This window comes from Lissotriton vulgaris, unplaced genomic scaffold (assembly GCF_964263255.1).
Source record: "Lissotriton vulgaris unplaced genomic scaffold, aLisVul1.2 SCAFFOLD_2592, whole genome shotgun sequence".
Lineage (NCBI taxonomy): Eukaryota > Metazoa > Chordata > Amphibia > Caudata > Salamandridae > Lissotriton > Lissotriton vulgaris.
Window position 1 is genome coordinate 210,579 of NW_028252791.1, and position 22,468 is coordinate 233,046.

The window sequence follows — 22,468 nt, forward strand, 5'->3', positions numbered from 1 at the left end:
GCCCTTGTATTGGAAACTTTAAGTTGAGGTAATTTTCTTATATTTAAAAGCCTCATGTGGTCGTCCTGGAACCAGAGTCACCTAGTTAATTCAGGAAAAACACCATTTGACAGTGGCCAAGTGGAGCATTTCTGTCAGTGAAGTTGGGTCAGCTTCTCCAGTATTTAAAGCCGATTATTCTGATGATCAGCCCTTTGTGGTGAGTTTTTTCCACAAACATGTGTCTCTATGCTAGCAACTCTGCAATAATAAAAGCAACTCTTGTTTGAGGAATAAAAATGATTCAGGTGTTTCATAGTGTTTACTGGGATGAAGTCTTTATGGGAGACTGGAGGCGAAAGACCATAAGCTAGACCTCTGCTATTGGCTCAGATTTTAATAGCATGTTCGTAGGTGAGGTTCGTCTTGCATAGTCATCCAGGATTACAAGGGGAGAAATGTCTGTCTGGGTTTTTTAAATGTTGTTTTCGGAATTTATTGAAATATTCTCACATAGCAGCTCTGGTGGCGTAGGAGAGGACTGACTTGCCTTAGTATATTGTAGGTTGGGAGTCATATGAGATCGCCCAGTTGATGGATTTGAAACACTGCTAATGTGCTCAGACAATTTATCAAATATTCATTGCTTTATGGAATAGTAGTTCATAAAGTCAATCAGAGCCTGGCTTCCTTCAAACTGTGCTTCTAGTTATCTGTTGCTTGGGATCTGAGTGTATGGAGGAACCCTTCACAGGTTTAACTGGTCCTTGCAGTCAGTTGTCAAGTTACGAGAGATAACTGGTGCTGGAGTTGATCTGAAAACCAATTAAGAGTAGTGTTCAAAGGGCACCCGACTTAAAGAGGCTGTACCTCGAAACTGGGCTATTGTGATCTGGATTTATGAGTGTCAGCAGCGTCCTCCTAACCGGCAAGGACACTGTATTTTACTTTTAGGCTTCAACTGTGATATCAGACATCAGTATATGTTCTGCAGCTTCCCCCCCTCAGTGTCTCTCCCCTCTTTACAGTAGCTCCTTCCTCATTCCACGTTTCTGTCTTTTAGCCACCTGGCTGTGACAAACTCACAGACATTTGTTTCTCATTTACAGAATCAAGGAGCTGATGAACAGACCTAAAGGCCCCCTGCATCCAAATACTCCTGATCAGCATTACCAGAAGAAATAACTGTATCCGTGTGAAGAGTCTGCAAAAACATCCACTTGGAAGCTTGATCTGTTCACACGCTATACAATACATTCTGGGGAAAAAACAGTGAACTAGCTTAAGGAAGACCTTCATACAGAGCGCATCTTTAGGGACAGTTTGATGCTCCATACCATGAATAATCTTTATCAGTCTACGGAGTGAGAAATGTTTGCTTAGAGCTTGCATCAATATGATCCTCAGAGGTTTTGTTCTGGCAAGAAACCATATTTGTGTACAGAGTCGGAGAAAAGTGTCACTCAGAGCTCATATCTGTACATGCATCAGATGATCCATACGAGACTGAAGCATAGATGTGCGCAGAGTGTGACATAATTTTCATTGTAATATCAGCTTAGGGCAAGCATCAGAATATCCATACTCTGGAGAAACTATACCATTGTAAAGAGGATTAGAAGAGCTTGACTCACCAACAAAATCAGGTGACTTACCATAGGTTGCTTATATGGGAGACATCGTAGTGTACATACCTTGAGGAAAGCTGCAGTATGGGCTCTACGGGCTCTTTGTTACACAGGCATCAAAATGTTTGTTCTGAGTATATGTCATACCAGTGTATGGAATGTGGGAAAAGTTTCACTGAGATAAAAAGCATCAGAGAATTCATTGAGGTGAGAAATATCATCAGTGAGAAACACTTTGCTGTGCAGAGCACATTGTTATGTCATAGGGTTTCACACCAGTATGGATTCTATCTGTACTGAATGAGGACAGGCTTCACTTGTAAGACAAATATGTTAAGTCACCAAAGAATCCTCACTGGTGAGAAACCCTGCTGGTGCACAGAATGTGGGGAACACTTCACTCTGACAAGCGCACTAATCACACATCAGATAATCCATACTGGTGAGAACCCCTACAAATGTACTGAATGTGGAAAAAGCTTCAGTGAGCAGCGTCGGCTGGTAAAGCATCGGAAAATCCATGCTGGTGAGAAACCCTTTCAATGTTTAGAATGTGGAAAAAGCTTCACTCGGGCACGTGCACTGCTTGTTCATCAGAGAATCCATACTGGTGAGAAACCCTATCAGTGTACCGAATGTGGGAGAAGCTTCAGTGTGAAGCACACCTTGAAGCAACATCAGAGACTCCATACTGGTGAAAAACCCTTTCAATGTACAGAATGTGGGAAAAGCTTCCCTCAAGCAAGTGCACTGCTTTATCATCAGAGAATCCATACTGATGGGAAACCGTACCACTGTGCTGAATGTGGCAAAAGCTTTAGTGTAAAACACACCTTGGTGCAGCATCAGAGAATCCATACTGGTGAGAAACCCTTTCAGTGTACAGAATGTGGAAAACGCTTCTATATAAAGAGCACACTGTTATCACACCAGAGAATCCATACTGGTGAGAAACCCATTCAGTGTACAGAATGTGGGAAAAGCTTCACTCAAGCGAGCAACCTGCTAGTACATCAGAGAATCCATACTGGAGAGAAATCCAATCAATGTACAGAATGTGGGGAAAAGTTCACGCAGAAGGGAAGCCTTTTGGCACATCATAGAATCCATACTGGTGAGAAACCGTACCACTGTGCTGAATGTGGCAAAAGCTTCAGTGTAAAGCACACCTTGGTACGGCATCAGAGAATCCATACCGGTGAAAATCCCTATCAATGTACCAAATGTGGAGAGCGCTTCCGTATAAAGAGCATACTGCTGTCACACCAGAGAATCCATACTGGTGAGAAACCCATTCAGTGTACAGAATGTGGGAGAAGCTTCAGTATGACGTACAAGCTGGTGCAGCATCAGAAAATCCATACTGGCGAGAAACCCTACCACTGTGCTCATTGTGACAAAAGCTTCAGTGAGAAGTACACCTTGAAGCGGCATCAGAGAAACCATACTAGTGAGAAACCCTACCACTGTGCTGAATGTGACAAATGTTTCAGTGTGAAGTGGAACCTGGTGCAGCATCAGAGAATCCATGCAGGTGAGAAACCATTTCAGTGTACAGAGTGTGGAAAAGGCTTTAGTGTAAAGAGAAAACTATTGTCACATCAGAGAATCCATACTGGTGAGAATCCCTATCAATGTACAGAATGTGGGAAAAGCTATTTTCATAGATCCACTTTGTTGATACATCAGAGAACGCATACTGGTGAGAAACCCTTTCAGTGTACAGAATGTGGGAGAAGCTTCAGTGTGAAGTACAACCTGATGCAGCATCAGAGAATCCATACAGGTGAGAAACCCTTTCAATGTACAGAGTGTGGAAAAGGCTTCAGTGTAAAGAGAACACTGTTGTCACACCAGAGACTCCATACTGGTGACAACCATTTCCAAGTACAGAATGCAGAAGAAGCTTCACTCTGAAGAAAATGCTTTTGGTACATCAGAGAATCCATACTGGTGAAAACCCCACAACTGTACAGAATGTGGAAAATGATTTATTGAGAGCGGAGAACTGGTGAAGCATCAGAGTCCATACTGGTGAGAAACCATATCATTGTAGAAAGTGTGAGAAAAGATTCACTCTTATGAAAAATATGTTAAGCCATCAAAGAATCTACACTAAAAACCCTATTTTATTTTATTTAAATATGTTTATTGGGTTTTCAGGTGCATTACAAAGAGACTTTAAACATTCATTTACACAAAACACTTTCCCCTATGTCTACTATTGTATTTATCAACAATTGTATGTATTTGACCTTCTGCCTCAACCTTGTATATAGTGTTTTGCGTAAATGAATTTTTTATGTCTCTTTGTAATGCACCTGAAAACCCCTATTTGTGAGCAGAATGTGGAAAATGCTTCTATCTGAACAGCACACTGTTAAGATATCAATAATCCATACAGTGGAGAATCTGAATAAAGTTACAGATTGTGGGAAAAACTTCACTCAAAGGAAGGTCTGTTCCAGCATTGGAGGACACCTACTTAGTCAAAGGCGGATGTAGTGTGGGAAATGTGAGAGTAATCCACACTGCAGAGAAACCCTCTTTGGGCACATCATTTGGGAAAAGTTTCACTCAGACAAGCAAACTGTTCACACATCAGATGATCCATACTGGTGAGAAACCCTACCACTGCACAGAATGTGATAAAAGCTGCAGTAAGAAGTGAAACCTAGTAACTTTGAAGAAACTATCTCTCCAAACTGAATTTAACATCCAGGAGATTCAGCGATGACAGTCTATGGGATTCCCTGACTGGCGTATTGCAACATAATAAGTCAAGCACATTTTGGAACATAATCTCTCCAAGCATGAGTGCAGTCAGGAAATGTGTTTCATGTCCAATCTCACATTACGATTTGTAATCTTACAATTAGGAGTTGTATAAAAATTGTTAGGCGTAGTAAAATGATGGAACTTGAAATACTTGGACATTTTCAGAGTGGCCTCCTAAAAGAATAACAATTACAACAACTAAGAAAGGCTGAAAATTGTCATGGTCAGGAAGCGAAGACCTCATGAAATGCACATATTTATTCTTAGTATGGTAGGATCTCTTGCTGCAGTTAAAGTTCATTGTAGGGCTGCTGCACTGCACTGAATCAATTGCTCTGCCGTAGGGCTTACGGTCAAATAACAGGAGGCGCTGGTGGTTGTAGCTGAAAATGGGGCCAATCCTGTGCCTGGACCTAGAGGCCTGTGGGGACAAAGACACAAGATGTTGTGATCTCCAAGGAGGGGAAACACCATTCACTCTCATCAACCTGTACTATTCTTGCCCCTCATCTGCTGCAGGTGCGGTATTGATCCAGCTACTCAGTGGCAGAGATAGACAGTGACCAACCTCGGACCTCGCTTTGAGGAGGTAGTATGCTGTTTTTTGGGATGCCCAGGGCTGTCCTTATGCGAGTTCAAGTGCATTGCCCATTATCATTAACCTGGTTGGTGTCTTTTTTGAGGTGGTGCTAGACAGAGATCCCTAGATAATCATTGTAATGTTTGCTAGTTTATCAGCCTTTCTCTTGTCAGTGGCATGAGCAATGTGACATCACTGTTTAGCATGAGAAGGAATTCAGGTCCTATCTGTTTTTCCTACAGGCTGTCTCACCATGGCATATGGCGGAAAGCCATCGGAGATGGAGATTTGGTGATTGTCTCCTTGGCACACAATGCTATTCCCCACTTAAGGGAATATGGTAAGGTGAATGTATGGTGTGGCAGGGAGTGTGGTGGTGCACCCATCTGTCATACCTTGTGGAGATCTGATCGAGGAGAGGGGCCTGCACACTCCAGAGGAGAGCTGGTCTTCAGTTAAAGTTTATATGAGACAATAGAGCCACAGAAGAGGATGGTGTGCTCGTCCCCCTTGTGTGTAGACTACCTCATCCCCGACTTTGCGGTCAGCCATACCATGCATTGGCTTTTTAGGTTGTTTAGCCACCCTTAGCCACCCTTATTGGCTTCAAAGTGAGGATGGTTGGTCGTGGTGGTCGAAGAGTGTGGGGAAAATTTGAAGAGAGGGGGCTCTGATGCGGCTTGTGGCCCTGTGAATGCTGTGGCATAATCCTTCCACTGTCAAGTGATAGACGTCAGTGTTATCAGAGTAGATTATTATTGATTGTTAAACAGGTGTTTGACAAATGGAGAAATTACAAATGGCCACACAAATATTAAGGTCTAATGAGGTTTGCATCAAGTCTAAGGGAACAGGAAAAATTCTCAAGCAATGTATACAGGATGTACAAGTCTCTCAGGTGAATAGGGAAGATGAATCTGGAGGAAAAAAAAGCTGACTCCTAAAAGAAAGATACTAGATCTCCTTTACCAAGTTTCATAAGAAACTTTGTGTCCAAGTATTTCCTCTCAGCTAATGATGGAAAGACAATCCACCAGAGTATCCCAGTAGATACTACAGCAAAATCAAGTGGTGATTTAGGGGGACAAAACAGTGTGGATATCATCGACTCGACAGGCTCAGGCTTCAGAACAGAAGTAGAAGCTGATGTTCAAAGCACATGAAATTATTGTAGATGCCACACTAAGCTGCAATAAGTGGAGTCTATGGTGATTAAATCTCTCCCTCCTTATTCTCAACCGGTGAAACTATAAATCCAACAATGTCCTCTGCCTCATTGAGTGTAATAGTGCTTATGCAAGGCACTCTAAAAAGAATTTTAGAAGTGCTGGTTGTACTAGATAAGAATCAACAGTACCAAATAAAAATCAACAGTCCCACACATTTCAACAGCAAAATATAACTGGGGAATTACAAAATGTGAACATTTGCTGACTTCCTTCAATAAGACAAGTAAACAAGTCTCTAGAAAACTTGCATAATGCTTTGTCAGGAAATTTGGTAGAAGACCATGTTTCAGATGTCGATATTGCCTTAGATGACTTAACTAATAATTATTTAGGAGGAAATGGGATAGAACATATCTCTTACTGGCCAATGGTGTTTAGCTTGCACTTTCTAACAGTGGGTAACGGAACCTCTCCTCAAACTTTAATCTGTCCTATTTGTGAAATCAAAGGAAATTGCATCAGCAGGGGCACAGAACATTGAAAAAAGCGCCTCTGTGCAAAAAGTGGCAGGCAAGAGAAGAATAAAGAGTGGTTAATTCCAGCAATTCTCTGTGCCATATTTTAAGTGGAGCTAATTTGGATACTTGTAAAATAATTTTTGAACTTGACTGGCTCTCCTTGCACTGTGTTATATAGATCTAAAATTCTTTATTTTAATGTATTGAATTATGATTCATTTTGAACTTCAACCATGCTATAGATCTCTAAAACGTACCAAAGACTTATTTTCCTAAACTATGTTCATACTGAATGAACTTATTTATTCATATTTGAGGTATTTGTCGAAAGGGAGTGAATTGGTTCCATAGGAAGTACTTTTGAAATATTATTTTAAGTTTACTAAAACCGTAGATTAATCTGTAATTTAGAACGGGTATTATTAATGCCTAAAATCAATACATACCATTAATAGAAATCTGGTGTGAATCTGTATTATCAATGACTGATGCTCCTGTACATGATTAAATTGTCATTTCCTAGAATGATCTAAATTGTAGGTGTTCATTTTGGGATCATTCAGAGCAATTAATACAATAGCAAAGTTTAAAAAAATTAATAAATATTTGATTTGTTGAGTAATTTGTTTTATGGTATGGATAAAGTAATGTTTATCACAAGCAACTGTCATTACAATACATTTTTCTAATTTAACAGCCGTGAAAAAGCCTTTTTGTTGTGAAACAGTTGTTGGCTGTGGTAGTATCGAAGTAAACATTACATTCACATGTGTGAATATTATGAAAAGGAAGAGTTGAAATAGTGTCATTGTCTTCAATCTTTGACTTGAAGAGACAATTGGAACAATAAAGAGATTAAGACATGGACGACTGACAACGTGTTATACTGCACTTTATTTGACTACTTTTCTCAGCAAATCTTTTAAATGTATACCATGTTATCCTCCTACAGGAGATTTAGCTCCAAGAGAACCCGAATATTGATGGTATCATATCAATATGTAAACTCAGCCATGTTAGGTGATACGGTTGATTATGTGGAGACCTTTTAACGTTTATTTACACACGAAAAATAAGAAAGGTAAGAAGGATAGAAAGTATAAGTATGTGGGCACAAATATCAGTGGTTGAGATTCAGGTAAAACAAAATCGAACTGAAATGTTACTCTTAGCTAATGTATATCTCCATAAGAATATAAAGTCAGTTGTATAATATCCCTCTCACTAACTATTCAGCTGTTGCATCCTCAATTGAGTCCAGCATTATCTGTGATTGGTTGAGCAGAAGTGGCTTAATCAGCTTAAATGGCCGCTCTGCCCATGTTAATCCAGCTAGTTCGACTTTTAGGTTTGCACTCATCACTATTCAGTTGACTGCGATACATTTAACCTATGTTGTCATTTTAATATAATGCATTGTGAAGGAAGTGGTTTGGGGTTTTACAAGGACCACTTATAATAAAGGAATCATTTTTAACAGAAAAGGTTTTATTTCTGAATGTGTTTCTTGTCTGTATTTATTTTTGAAAGCAGAAAAATACAGAATATTGTGCTTTTCGTGAGTGACATTTGACTTCCCTGTATGAATTCCAAGCCAACATCTGAATGCAAAAACAGCACAGGAGTCAAAAAACAGGATGGGATTTCCTTAAATGTAGGCATATGCTAACATATATTTCTATATATTTCTATATATTGGTAATATTTACATGTGGGTGTAGTGTTCTGCTATAATGACTGCTTAATTTGCTCAAAGGCAACAGGCATTAAAGTATGAGTGCATATTTATCAGTAAAATAAATGTGGAAATACACCATGTTAAGACTCCATATATTATTAAAAAGTGAAATAAATATGCATAAATACCAATAGGATGGCTGAATTTTTTTTTTCTTTTTTCTTTTTTTTTTGTCCTCATTCCACCAAAAGCTGTGCAAATAAACTTTCTCAACCCATTCCATCGTGAGCGCCCTAGGGCTGATGTTCTTGCGATAGCCTGGGCTGTCCCGCCCTGCCCATTTATTCCGAGGCATGGTGTAATCATAGGACTAGAAGGGCCTTAGACCAGCCTCATTTCTCTTCCCCATTCTACCAAAGGGCTCCACACTGTGCTATTTACATTTTGTGCCAATCCGGATTCTAAACGCGCAGTGCTCAGTACCGCCGGTAACCAACTTTCATACAAAGGTGGGCTGGGGTCGTTCCATAATTTACAAATCTCTCTACGTGCAATTAAAACAAGACTGAGAAATAACCCCACTTGTGCCCCCTTAATAAACTAACAAGATCCGTATCGAACCCCAAAAAAACTCTAGCTATATTCAAGCTTACTTGCACCTTAAAAATGCCCTCCAGGGCCTTCTCCACCATAGACCAAAAAGGGCCCAATATAGGGCAGTCATAAAAAACATGTATGTCGTCTGCTTCGACTAACCCACATCTTGAGCAAGATGGGGGGGATTTACAACTTTCGCAATCTTTTTTGTTGTGTAGTATAGCCTGTTAATGGTAAATAAATGATTTTTCTTCAGGGAGGCTGATCTAACATATTTATACAAAAAATGGAGAGATATATCGTATAGAGCCATTGATATATCTTCCAACCTAGAGGTATTCCAGATTTGATACATTGGGGGGCTTCCGATTCCTCCTCCTCCAGCATTTTTGCATACCAGAGTCCCACTTCCCTCTTCATCGGCCTAGGGGATTGGAGAGCAGACTCAACATCCCAGTTTCCACCTATGTTGTCTCTCTCAGCGGTAAACCAGGAGCCGATCTGAATGTACTTGAATCTAGAGAAGGAGTCCCCGATCTTTAACCTCAAAACCTATCATGGTAAAACCCCACTCTGATGTTACTATGTCCGACCACGTTGTTATCCCTGCTTTCCTAATAGGAAGAGAGAGACTATCATCAAAACAAGACGGCAAACCCGGGGAATCCAAGATTGGGGCAAGATCTGAGTAATACTTTATACCCCATCTCTCCTTAACTCTGAGCCATACTAAAATTGCATGTTTCAGTACCTTTAGACGCACCTTTTTGTAAAATTTCGGCGCACCGAATTTATAAAGGAACCCAGGACCCCACCCTCTTGTTCAACCATTGTGTTCAATACCCGCCCCCAAATGGAATCATCGGGACTGGTAAGGAGACATCAGATGTTTTTCAGTTGGAAGGCAAAGGAGTACCAGAGGATGTCAGGAAGCGTAAGCCCCCCCTTCATCAATCTTCTTTTTAGCTTTTTCCAAGCGATCCTAGAGTTTTTATTTGCCCATATAAAGCTGCCTATTTTCCCCTGAATTTTAGCCAAAGATTCATATGGAAAAGTCAATGGAATCATATTAAATAGGTATGGCAGCTTCGGCAAGATTACCATTTTGACCAGATTTACCCGGCCATAGATTGTGAGCTGAAGGTTCTGCCATCTCAGCAGAAGATGATCAATGTCATTCGCCACCTTCTTTATGTTGGTCTGTGTTAAGATGTTAAGATCCGGTGTTATTATTATACCCAGGTATCTAAACTGACTACTTTTAGCTCCCTCCAAAATTGTCTACCCCCCAGCATTTCGGTTTTTGAGTTATTGATCATGTACCCAGAGTATTGGCCAAAATATTTCATTATCTCTTCCACTCTGGGAAAAACCTCAACCGGGTTACCAGTATAAACTAGCAAATCATCAGCATATAATGCCAACTTGCAGCTAAAGTTTCCAACCCTGAAGCGTGTAACCCGATCATCCAGCCGCAACGCTTGCGCTAGAGGCTCAATTTATTTATTTATGGAATTTTTATTGTGCATACAAATACCCGAAGGTGTCTCGGCGCATATGTAGGCTAGCGGGACCGAAACAAACAAAATTCACTTGTTAAACAACCATGTCTTCAAGAGCCTACGGAAGCTCATCAAGTTGGGGGCGTTTTTGATAGTGAGTGGCAGAAGATTCCAGAGCTTTGGCGTAGCAACCAGAAAACGTCTGTCTCCCCAAGTTGCTGTTCTTGTGCGGGGTACCGGTAGGAGGCAGGTGTTGGCAGATCTCAGCAGCCTTTTAGGGGTGTACAACTGAAATGCATCGATGAGAAACTTGGGTCCGACACCATGCTCTGCCTTAAAGGCAATGCAGAGGGCCTTGAATTTAATTCGGCTCTCTACTCTAAGCCAATGAAGCTGGCGAATGGCGAGAGTAGTAGGCTGGCGGCGAGGAATGTCTAAGAGAATTCTAGCAGTCGCGCTCTGTATAGACTGTAGCTTAGACAGAACGAGTTTCTGAGAGTTGAGAATTAGGGCATTTCCGTAATCAATTTTGGAAAACACCAAGGTGGTAACTAGGGTCTTCCCAGCTGAGATGGGGAGATAAGGCAGCATGGAGAGGTCGAATCGGAGGGGCGAGATGGGTTACCCCTGTCTAGTTCCTCTCCTTACACTAACACGTGGTGTCAATAAGCCGTTTAATAGGATTACAGCAGATGCACCTTCGTAGCAGTCCCTCATTGTCTTAATAAAGGTTACCAATAGTTTTTTCCATGCACAGCCACAAAAGTCAAACCACATTCGAATGTGTCTCGTGCTCCAAATAATGACTCCCCGCTCAGGAGAAAAAACACTATAACTAGAAAGTAGCACCAACACACTCGTGTCTCCTTGGGCACAGATTTGGTGCTGCGTGCTGCAGCTAATTTCAACCTTGAAGTTGTAATAAAACAATCAATGTTCCATTTTTTTTCTTTATCAACCGTAAGTGATATTATTCATCATTTACTACATCCAGGTAAGTTGGCAATATATTTTTTCACTCCTGGATATCCATACAACGTGTATACTTTTCATCTTTTCATTCCCAATACATTTAGGCTACTGCCTTCATCTGGGGAATATCTATTGGAAAACATATAATATAAATCACTAATGCGAATATGTCACTGCAAAGTATCCACCACCTAATGAGCATTGCCATGTAAGTAATCTGAAAAACACGTGGTTCATAAAAAATGACCGTGGCATAAACTTAACTGTTAGTATTCTAATGGTTATACAAGGAATGTCCACAAAGAAAGCTAAATCAAGTGTATTGTGTTGCAAAAACGAGACTAAGTTTGACAAAGTAAATGTTAGAGTGGTGCGGGTGTGTACGAGTAAAGAGGCGTGCTGTCAGGATAGTCAAGCTGCGCCACCCAAATTGGGAACTACATCTCCCAGAATTCTAGTGTGGAGGCGGGGCCTTATATAAGCAGGGCGGCCCCTCTGCAAGGTGTTCGTGATTTTGTCTTTCAACAGTGTTGGGAGAGACTGTGAGGAGCGCGAGCTTGGCTTCCTTGAAAGGAAGATTCTGGTTCTGGATTCGTTTTGTGCGCGTTAGCTAGGATTAGCTAAGCGCTGGTGAAATGTCGTCTCTAAACATCATTGTAGCGCGAGGACGGCGCTTCATGATAATTTTCCCCACGGCAGCGCGAGGTCAGCGCCGCATGAACTATCATAACCCTCGCCGGAGTGCCGAGGTTGCTAGTATTCCCAGGCGGGAGAGCGAGAAGCCGGGACAACGAGGAAGCGCTGAAGAATGAAGCAGCTCCAGAGTCGTGAGTAATTCTCCCCGAATGACGCGTGAGGTTTAACGCGTGTGCTGAGAATTAATTGCGCTCAAGCTGTCTGGATACAGGCTCAAAGAATCAAGAAGCCTGGTTTGTTATTTGTGGATAGGGAAGGACATTGAACTTCTGTTTGGTGAGAACGGAGTACAGCGGATTATTCAAATCAGCGTACTGCCGTTACGAAAATAATCACTAGTGGTTACCGCTGCAAGTGCCAAAGCGGAAGGTAGTGGGGGGAGATCCTACACCTTACCGTGTTTGGAGTGGGACAAGTAAAGTACACTGAGTGTGACTAGAGAGCGGGAGACAGTAGTTGGAGGCTACGTCTCGCCGTGTCCTTCCTGGATCTTTGTTGGAACTGTATATAGTTGTGAATAGACCTTCCTGAGAAGAGTATTGTGCGGAATTCACTGAGGTGTTGTGGGGTCACGTATTGGATTATGATTTGAATTCTTTTCACTACAAGGCAGGGTAGGTCTACTAGGATTACAGTATCATATAGAATAGTTCTAGAAATAGAGCTTGTCATTAACTGTTTGTGTTCCCCAGGGACTAGGGAGAAGTGCATCAACTTTCAGAATAGAAACACTACACAGGGAGGAGGAGGAGCAGTCTTCTTTACATAAAGGTGAAACTTCACTCGTATTTAGTAAGACTATACTGAGTATAGGGTTTCAAGGTGAATCTGAATAACCTGTGTGACTGTTTTCTTGTCTTCCAGCTGTCCCTTCCCTGCAGTCCCCTTCCGTCCCTTCCTTGTTCTGTTTCCTTTTTTTTCCCTCGCCCTATCGCTCGAACACGCTGTGTTACTATTACTAGCGTGTTGGTGAGATCGGGAGGTGGAGTCCTATGTGCATCAAACGGAGTCGGCAGCGTGGAGTCTGACACGTGCTTCAATACACATGCTGGAGTGGTGAACTCTACGCTACTAGCTTATGCGTGCGTGATCGGAACAACATTAACCACATTACGCTTTACGCATGGTAGAATAACCGACAAAAGTGTGCTCTTCGCTGTGACCGTGCGATGAAGCTGTCTCAAAGAGCTCTAAGGGATGAAAGAACTTAATGCTTACCAAATGAGAACATGCTGCAGTTTATTCAATATGCCATAAGCTCATTCCGCGTCCCTTCACCAAAGTGGATTAGGGGCGTGTATCATGTAACCTGTGGGGGAGTGGTTAAGTACGCAAATTCAGTGTGCAATAGTATTAAAGGTGTATACCCATATTTTAGTATGTGTATTATGTCTTAAACAAATAAAGATATTGAAAAAAGTAAAAAGGTAAACAGTGGACTCCTGTAATGACACTTAGTGGTCTGTGTGACGTTATGTATGCAATAACACAAACGCTAAACTTCGTAACTGAGTGTAAGAAAGAGACCCAGCGTCAGTCATGACATAAAAAACTATATGGTGGCTGATAACGTGAACTACTTTCATAAATAGCATAAAGACTCAACCCTTTCACAATACACTGTGCAATAGCTGATAACATGAACTACTTATTATAAATAGCATAGAAATTCAACCCTTTCATTCAAGCCATTTGGTTTCAGGGTTTGAAGATGATAAATCCAGTAATTTTCGCGTGTCAGGAGAGATTTCTTATTGTCTTTTCCTTCCGATCTCTCAATTATTTCTAGAATGCATGCTTTCATCTGGTTCATTTGGTGATTTGCTTCAATAAAGTGGGCAGCGACGACTGATTAGGAGCTTTAGTCCTGATGTTACTTTTGTGCTCATTCAGTCTTATTTTCAGTTTCCTCTCAGTTTGACCAATATATCCCATTCCACACGGGTATTTTAACATATATACAATGTTACTGGTGTCACAAGTGGCATTCACTTGCAATGGTATTTTATGCCCTTTAATGGGATGACTGATACTATTACCTTACAAGATGTTATTACAGTTATTACAGTTCCAGCACGGAACTGTGCCTCTGTATATTTGACCAGTGGTGCTTGATGATGGTTGTTTAATAATTTCACCTATATTTTTTAGCCCTACTGAAGGCAAACAATGGCGTTTTGCTAAAAATATTGTGGAAATCGGGTTCAGTTTGAAGTAGCAACCAGTGTTTTTTGATGATTTTCTTGAATTGAAAGCTATCCTTGGAAAATTTACTAACGTAAGTGATTCTGGGTTCTTTCTGTGTGCTTTGGGTCGCTAGTAGTAGTTTCTGATCTTTAGTATTAGCTTGTTCAACAGCTTTATTTAACACAACTTCAGGGTATCCTCTTTCACGAAAACGCTGTATTATTTTGAGTGATTGATTTGTATATTCCTCGGGGTCTGAGACAATTCTTTTAATTCACAGGAGTTGTGAGTATGGTAGATGCTGTTTAAGAGCCTGAGGGTGAAAATTTTGGTAGGCCAACATGTTGTTACGATCTGTTATCTTGGTAAACAAGGTTGTAGTAAACCCTGTAGCAGATTTCTGTATGGTTACATCCAAGAAGTTTATGGAAGTTAATGGAATAGTGCTGGATTTCATAGGTAAATTGGATACGTTCATTCACTTTATTTAGATCAATGATGTTTTCCTTCAACAGATCTTCTGTGCCTCTCCACAAGATGAAAATATCATCTATGTAGCGAAGGTATAAGCGTAGATCGTCTTTCCATTTCGAGGACTGCAAAATGTGTTGGCTTTCATATTCATGCATGAAGATATTTGCGTAGCAGGGAGCTGCGCAAGTCCCCATAGAAGTACCACTTTTTTGGAGATACCACTGTTTGTCATATTCAAAATAGCTATGCATTAACGTAAAATTGAGAAGCTCCATCAGAAAAATCTTCATTGATTCCTCATACTCCGTTCTGAGTAGTGCCTTTTCAACCGCCTCTATACCAAGTTAGTGTGGTATGGACGTATATAAAGATTGTACATCAATGCTACACATCAAGAGATTCTCTTCCTTTTCTGGTTGTACATTTAACTGTTTATTCAGAAAGTCAGTGGTGTCTTTTATAAATGAGCCCATAGTTTGAACAAATGTTTGTAGGTACTTGTCTAATAGTTTGCCAACTGGCTCATGGAGACTTCCGCATGTTGACACAATAGGACGGCATGGTGGTCTTAAAGGATCTTTGTGAATTTTGGGTGTCATATAGAATCGTGGTGCTTTAGGATTGTGAGTAGTGAGATAGGTTTTCATTTTTTCATTGATAATCCCATTATCCAATGCTTTTTGTAGAATTTTTTGTAGTGTATCCTGGATTTCCGCTGTTGGGTTGAAGTCTAATGCCATATATGTGTTTTCATCCAACAGGTGAGAGTGTACTTGTTCTTGGTAATACTTGAAATTGAGAATAACCAATGCTTCTCCCTTGTCTGCTTTTTGACAAATGATTGATCGATTATTGGCTATTGATCTTAAAATACCAAATTCTTTGTTCGGGAGATTCTTCATTTTAGTTTGCTTGCGGCAGTTAATTTTAGATAAATCCTGTTTTACCAGTTGCTCATATAGATCAAGAGTTTTATGGCTAAGAGGTGCCATGAACATGCTGGTTTTGGTTAATCCTTTTAGGGAATCCTGTGTTGCTGGTTGTCGCTCTTCTATTAGATTTTCCAAAAAATGTCTCAACCTCAATTTTCTCATGAGCTTGTAAAAGCTAATGTCAAGTTTTAAATGGTTGGTGTGTGCCGTTGGAACATCTGACGAGCCTTTTTGGAGAGTACGTAATTGTATATCAGAAAACTCCACATCAGATATATTAATGACTAAATTGTTTAATGCTGTGTTTTCTTCTTGTCTTTTTTGGCTGTAACATTCCACGTTTGCGGCGGGTCCTTTTCCTTCTCCTTGCTTACCTCTCCTCTTTGATCTCCTGGGTCTTCTCTTTCGTTCTGAACTACCTCTAAAAAAGGCTTCGCAGTGGTGCTAGTGGAGGCTTGCTGTCCAGGCTGTCTACGGCCTTTGCCTGTTTCTGATGTGTCTGTATCAGTTTACGAAGTATCAGTTTGTTGGGTGTATGGGCGATTCTGTCATTTTCTCGCATATACGTCAGCCCACGTATAAACTTCGCCAAGTTTGTAATCAATAGTATCTCTGCGATACTTTCTTATTTTACGTTCATTGACCTCCTGGGTGTGTTTCTCTAATTGTACTTTGACATCCTCTAGAATTTTATGCAACTCCTCTGTTGACATGGTTTTTTCCAATTCTAATTTAATAAAGGTTACCCCAAAGCCAATTGAGCTCAGTACATCCCACAGGAATCCCCAGTTGACACGGTCGAAGGCCTTAGTTGCTTCATAAGCAGCAACTGCCAAGGGTTCCGACCGTGCCTCTGCTAGATCTATGCTTCCAATCAACTGAAGGGTTAAATCTTGTATATGTCTTCTGGGCACAAAACCTTTTTGATCGGAATTAATGAGTTGTGGGATTAACTTTGCCATCTCCCTGCCAAAACGCTTGTAAAGATCTTATAGTCCACGTTTAGCAGGGAGATGGGTCTAAAGGAGTCTGCCTTAAGGGGGTCCTTTCCAGGTTTTAATATTAGCACAATTGTAGACTCTTTCCAGGAGGGGTGTGACCTACCCTCCGGGCTATGGCCATAGTTAAACAATTCACAGAGCTGTGACACTAAGGTGTCCTGTAATACTTTATACAGTTCTCCGGGGAGGGAGTCCGGGCCAGCCGCTTTATTAATCTTTATATTTTTAATATACACTCCGTTTTCTTCCTGCGTAAAAGGGTTGTTAAGAATATCTCAACCTTGATCTGTTAGTCTTGGCAGAGCCTTACTCTCCAACCACTGTTGGGTATTGCCCGAGTCTGGTGAAGATTCATCTTCAGCATATAATTTAGAGAGCAAAGAAAGTAAATGCTTTTCCATATCTCCTGCTGGCATGATATGGTACCCTGATTGTCGATGATTAAGCGATTTATGTTATTTCTAAACCTATCTGCTTTGATTTTACTGGCCAGGATAGCCCCTGTCTTTTCTCCGTACACATAATTCTCCATGGCTTGTGCTGCCCATTGTGCTCCAACTTTTAAATCCAGCAACCCGCGATATTCCAACCGGAGATGTTCTAGGTCAGCTATAACCTGTGGCAAATTGTCTAATTGAGCACAATATCTTTTATTCTCTAACAGAGAAATGTTACCTTCCAGGTTTTTAAGTTTAAGAGCCTCCTCCTTGTTACTGGAGCTAGTGAGGCTATGAATCTGACCTCTAATATGAGCCTTATACGCGTCCCAAACGAACTCAATTGGGGTGGAGCCAACATTATCTGAAAAGTAGTTAAGAGTTGCTGTGATGATAGTAGCGACTATATCCTGATTGTGAAGTACAGCCCTCTTTAGAGTCCATCTGGTTATAGGAGTTCGACTTGTGCTCCCTATCCAAGATGTAAATGTAATGGGAGCATGGTCGGAAAGAATGGTAGGGAGTATTTCTATATCATGCATAGACTCCAGACTTAACCTATCTACCAAGACATAATCTAATCTTGAGGTGTGCCCATGTTTTTTGCTGAAGTACGTAAAACCCGGTGCCGCCTCCCCCTTGATTCTCCAAAGGTCAGTAAGACACACCTCATGCATCATATTGACCATGGCTCGTCTAGAACGCGGGGTAGTAACATAATAACTATGATTGGATCGATCCTGTTGAGGTTCTAAGAGTACATTGAAGTCCCCCCCTATAATCACAGGAGAGGTGACCCCTGTTTTATTGGACTGGACTCTAAGTAGCCAGGTAGGATCATCTACATTAGGACCATAATAGGAAACGATGGTCTGTTCACTACCACTAAGATCGACTTGTGCCAAAACCCATCTCCCTGACTGGTCTGTAGATGTTGATTTTATAGACCCCCTAATCCCTGCCTTAATCAGGATTGCCACACCCTTGTTTACTCCAGTCTGTCCCAAACAACAAAATGCACCAATCCATCTCAGTTTCTCAAAGATCTCTTTGCTTTCGGTGGGGCTTAGATGAGTTTCCTGATGGAGAATGACTGTAGCCGAAGATTGCTCCAGGAAGCTCATAATCAATCTCCTTCTCCTTGGACACCTAGGACCATTCACGTTCCATGAAATATAAGATACTTTATTGAGGGCCATTTATAATCTCCATCCTTCCCTCCTTAGCCATCCAACCCAACACCCGTCTGTTCTTCAGGAAAACCTGAAACTTATGATGAAATAAGGACAACATTTTTTTCCTTTTTCTCCCCTTGCTACCCCACCCATGCCTCTCCTCTTACCCCTCTCACCCCACCAAACCCCCCACCCCGCTTGGGGAGTCCTCCCTATCTTCTCAGGCGTACGCCCTTAGACAGGTACCCCCTCCCTCTGTGTATGTTAAATGTGACACATTCTTAGTTTCATCTTGTATTTGCCAGGCGGCAGTGGTCTTTGCTCCCTCCCTGGTGTGCCTATAATTTAATTAAAGCACCAGGTTAAGATCAGACCCGTATTTCAAATATAATAAATCCTCTTTTACTTGTGGGCTACTACCCCGCTCTGTTCTCCACCATGCCCTGTATTGCCTGCCTTGATCTTTTCAATGAGTATGTCTGCTTCATCAATCTGCCGTATGTTATACATGTGGGTATTCCACATTATGCGGAGGTAAGCGGGGAATTTCAGCTGGGCTCGGGCTCCTAATGAATTAAATATAGGAAGTCTCTTGCCCATCGCCCATTGCTTGGCAGCAGTTGTGTGTGAGATGTCTGAACGAATTGTAAAGAAGAACGGGCAGGTTAAGGAGGTTGATTTTATAGCTCCGGTTTTTAATGCCATGGACAGAATCCTTTCTTTGATAGCATATGTCAGGAAGTTTACCAGAATCTTCTAGGGGCGCTCCCTCCCTGGGTTCCGCCTATATGGGTCCCGGTGAGCCCTCTGACTATCCACTAGTAGGTCTGAGTCGCCATCAGCGGAATCCTTTAGGATTGTGGTTTTAAGTAGTGCCACCACAAATGCCTTAATGTCCCCTCCTTCCATATCTTCTGGGACATTTAGAAATTTTAAGTTGTTCCTCCTAGCGTGATTTTCAAGTTTCTCAATGTCGTCCTTCACCTCCCGATTTCGCTGCGCTAGCTTTTTCATATGGGCTGAAGTGGTGCCTAATGCTTCCTTAATTCTGGGCACCTCCGCTTCTAGGGCCTCTGTTCGTAATGAAACCTCCTCCACCTTCTTGGCTAGCACCTCACAGGATGACTGAATAGCGACCTGATTGGTCTCTGAAATTGTGAACCTTTCCCCCATCTCCTCAAATCTCTTCCCCATATCCTATTTTAATCCAAGCAAGATATCTGTAAGTGTAACAGGAGTATTCACAGGAGTATTCACAGGGGTAGACACTGTTAGTAGAATAGGGCCTGTATGAACGCCCTTGCCAGCTATCTGGGGGCCGTTACCCTCCGCTTCAGTTTCCTCTTCCTGCACAGAGTCTTGAATCTCCAAAGCTGAAAAGCTATTCGAGAGTTCAATTGATGGATGCACCCTATCTTCCCCTGGAGGTGGAGATACAGATGGGGATGACTGAAATGGTTGAGCTAACTGGGAGGACATGGCCATGGGTGAGTTTGTTGTAATAACTACAGCACCTGGTCCCGGTCCTATACTGGTTGAAGTACTATTAGAAGCCATTTTTCCCGCTCTATCTGTAGTAGACAACGAAAGGACCTTATAAAAAGGTTTTAGGGAGGGGGTAACCTTGGATGCGATCGATACTGTGCTTTTTATCCTCTTTTTACCTTTTCCCTTCACCGTGGTGGTAAGACTGCTGGTGTGGTTCCCCTTCCCTATCCGGGATGTAGCCTGGATTTGTATCACTGGTGGGGTCGCCAATGGCTTTTGAGGTGTAGGCACTATACTGACTGCTCGATTTCGAAGGGTATAGCGGCTTACTCCTGCCTTAACGGTAGGTACTTTCGGGGGAGAACTAGGTTTGCTTGTGTACAGGCTAGCAACGTTGCTGCCACTCTCCTCCATGCAGGGCTCCCAAACCTGCTCCTGCCCGGTGCTGTAAGAAACCTGTGTCACACACGGTGGAGCAGGTATGGGTACTCCGCAGTATTCAAAATACCCCTCTAGGTTTACTTGACCCCTGCTACTCACTGCAGTGATGTCCTTCCCGCAATGCTTGAGAGACACAGTACCTCTCCGCGCAATAGTCAATGGCACTCCACTGCCTCCACTCCATAAACCTTGGCCTAGCGTTTTAAAGGCAATTTTATCAACTGCCCCCCTTACATCAAACCTAAATAACCTAATGGATAGGGCTCTCGACCTCGGACCTGGGGATCTGGGTTCGAGTCTCGGTAACAACGCCAAAAACCTCCTGTGATTCTGGGCAAATCACTTAATCTCCCTGTGCCTAAAATGAATGTGTGTCCTCTTGTAACGTAACTGGTAATATGTAAAGCTCTCTGATACCTGATTCGGTTCAAGTCTAGTTCCCGCTATATAAAACTCTGGAAAAAAAAAAAAACGTTGTCCATCCAGTGAGCCCCAGAGACACTCGCCTTGGATCTCGCCGCCACTCCCTTGCTGCTCCGATCCCCCGGAACCACGCCGGTTTTGGTATTTCTCCAACCATCCGCGTCTCACCACCAAGCCCAGCTATCTTACGGAAATCATGAAATGAAACTTATTTCACCTCTCCAAACAACCGAAGGAACAAAGAGACGGGAAAACAAATCTAGAGCCGATGTTACTGCCGCCTCGACATTCCTCTGCCAGCACTCAGCGTTCAGCGCCATACACAGGGGGGAGGAGCTCCGTCACGGCCGTTAGCTTCCGGCCGTCATGCTCCCCCACCAGCAGCCTCCGCGGAATCAATAAGATGGCTGAAAGATAAATATGGATAAATACAGATGGAAATTGTGAAAAAATAAATACCCAAAAAACCGGAGCCCTATTCATAATTTGCAAATAACTGAGCCCTCTCTCGATGCAACTTTACTTACTGAAGCAGTTGTACGGGGAGGCTACTCTCACACGATGTGGGGGGCAAACTGTTCGCTTGGATACAGGATGCCAGACTGTTCAAATTCCAATTGCTGAGTCTGAGGGGCCCACAAAGTGGGCTGATCCAACAGTAGCTAAGAACATTGCCCGGCCAGGATGCACCGTGGGTAGAGCAGGGCCTGACGGAAGCCACACCGTAGCCACTGACCTACTCTGTCCTAAGAATGAAGGCCTTCCCAATACGAAGAAGGGAGATAGGAGGAGGAGGGTGATTCCAAGGGCTGGAGCAACAGAGGAGCTTGCAGATCTGAGCTATGTTACTAGTATTAATAACATGGGGTGTCTGCCCAGGGTGAATAAGCGAGAGCCAAAAGCCGGTAGGACTCTGCCAGAAACCAAACCTTGTCTAATACCATCAAAGTTGCGTCATGCAATGTGGCGGGTCTTAGGAGCAAGCTAGATTGCAGTAAATGGGGGGGGGGGGAGGGGCATTCATAGACAAATATGATTTAGTAATATTCCAGGAAACCCAGGCCATGGAGGAGTTAAGGCGACCAGGTTATGTGGCCTTTTCCAAACCTGCTGTGCCTGCAGTGCGAGGTAGAGCCTCGGGGGGCTTACAATCTGAATTGCCACCTATTTAGGTTGCTCAGCAAGGGAGATTGAGACGGGGTCCCATGACCTTCTGTGTGTCTTGCTGAGATCCACCTCTGCTAGAACTCAGTCAGTAGGAGTCAAGAATCCCCACCAGTGGAGCAATTATCAATTCTCCTGTCTTTCCCTCACATAGCACAATCTCAAGATTATAGGGGGTGACTTTAGAGCCACTGTGCATCAGACTGAGCGAGTCCTTAGACGAAGAAGTTAGGCAGTGGGCAATACCTGCTACAACTGTACCCCTCTAATGGCTTTCAACGGGCAAGAAACGCCAGATAAATGTGGCAACCCTGTGTTTAATCGGGCTGGGTCCAAGTCCATAATTGATTATGTTTAGTGGATGCAAAAATGTGGGACTCAGTACTAGATTTTGGTATTTTAACACACCATGATAGCGACCATTATGTCTCGGTATTAGACATGCTAGTGCAAGATGGGAATATACAGGGGAAACACAAGGACCCATTCGATGCTAGATTGCTTCTGTCAACATCACGGAGATGCATCCATTGGGCCAAAATACAGGAGTCCCCTCAATCTAAATTTGCAATATAATGGGGACTTCCATGGAAGACCTGAGTGCTTGCATGCAGGCAACAAATACAGGAAACAGGTTCAAGGAAGTGGC

At 42.4% G+C, this 22,468-nt stretch overlaps 1 pseudogene across 1 annotated transcript in view; it reads left to right on the top strand.

Moving 5' to 3' along the window:
- Nucleotides 1–7,346, top strand: part of LOC147662017 (uncharacterized) — a 28,492-nt pseudogene extending 21,146 nt beyond the window's left edge. The window contains exon 2 of the transcript XR_015305997.1: nt 1,089–7,346. The product of XR_015305997.1 is annotated as an uncharacterized LOC147662017 (transcript). The remainder of the gene's footprint in view (nt 1–1,088) is intronic.
- Nucleotides 7,347–22,468: the final 15,122 nt, after the last annotated feature.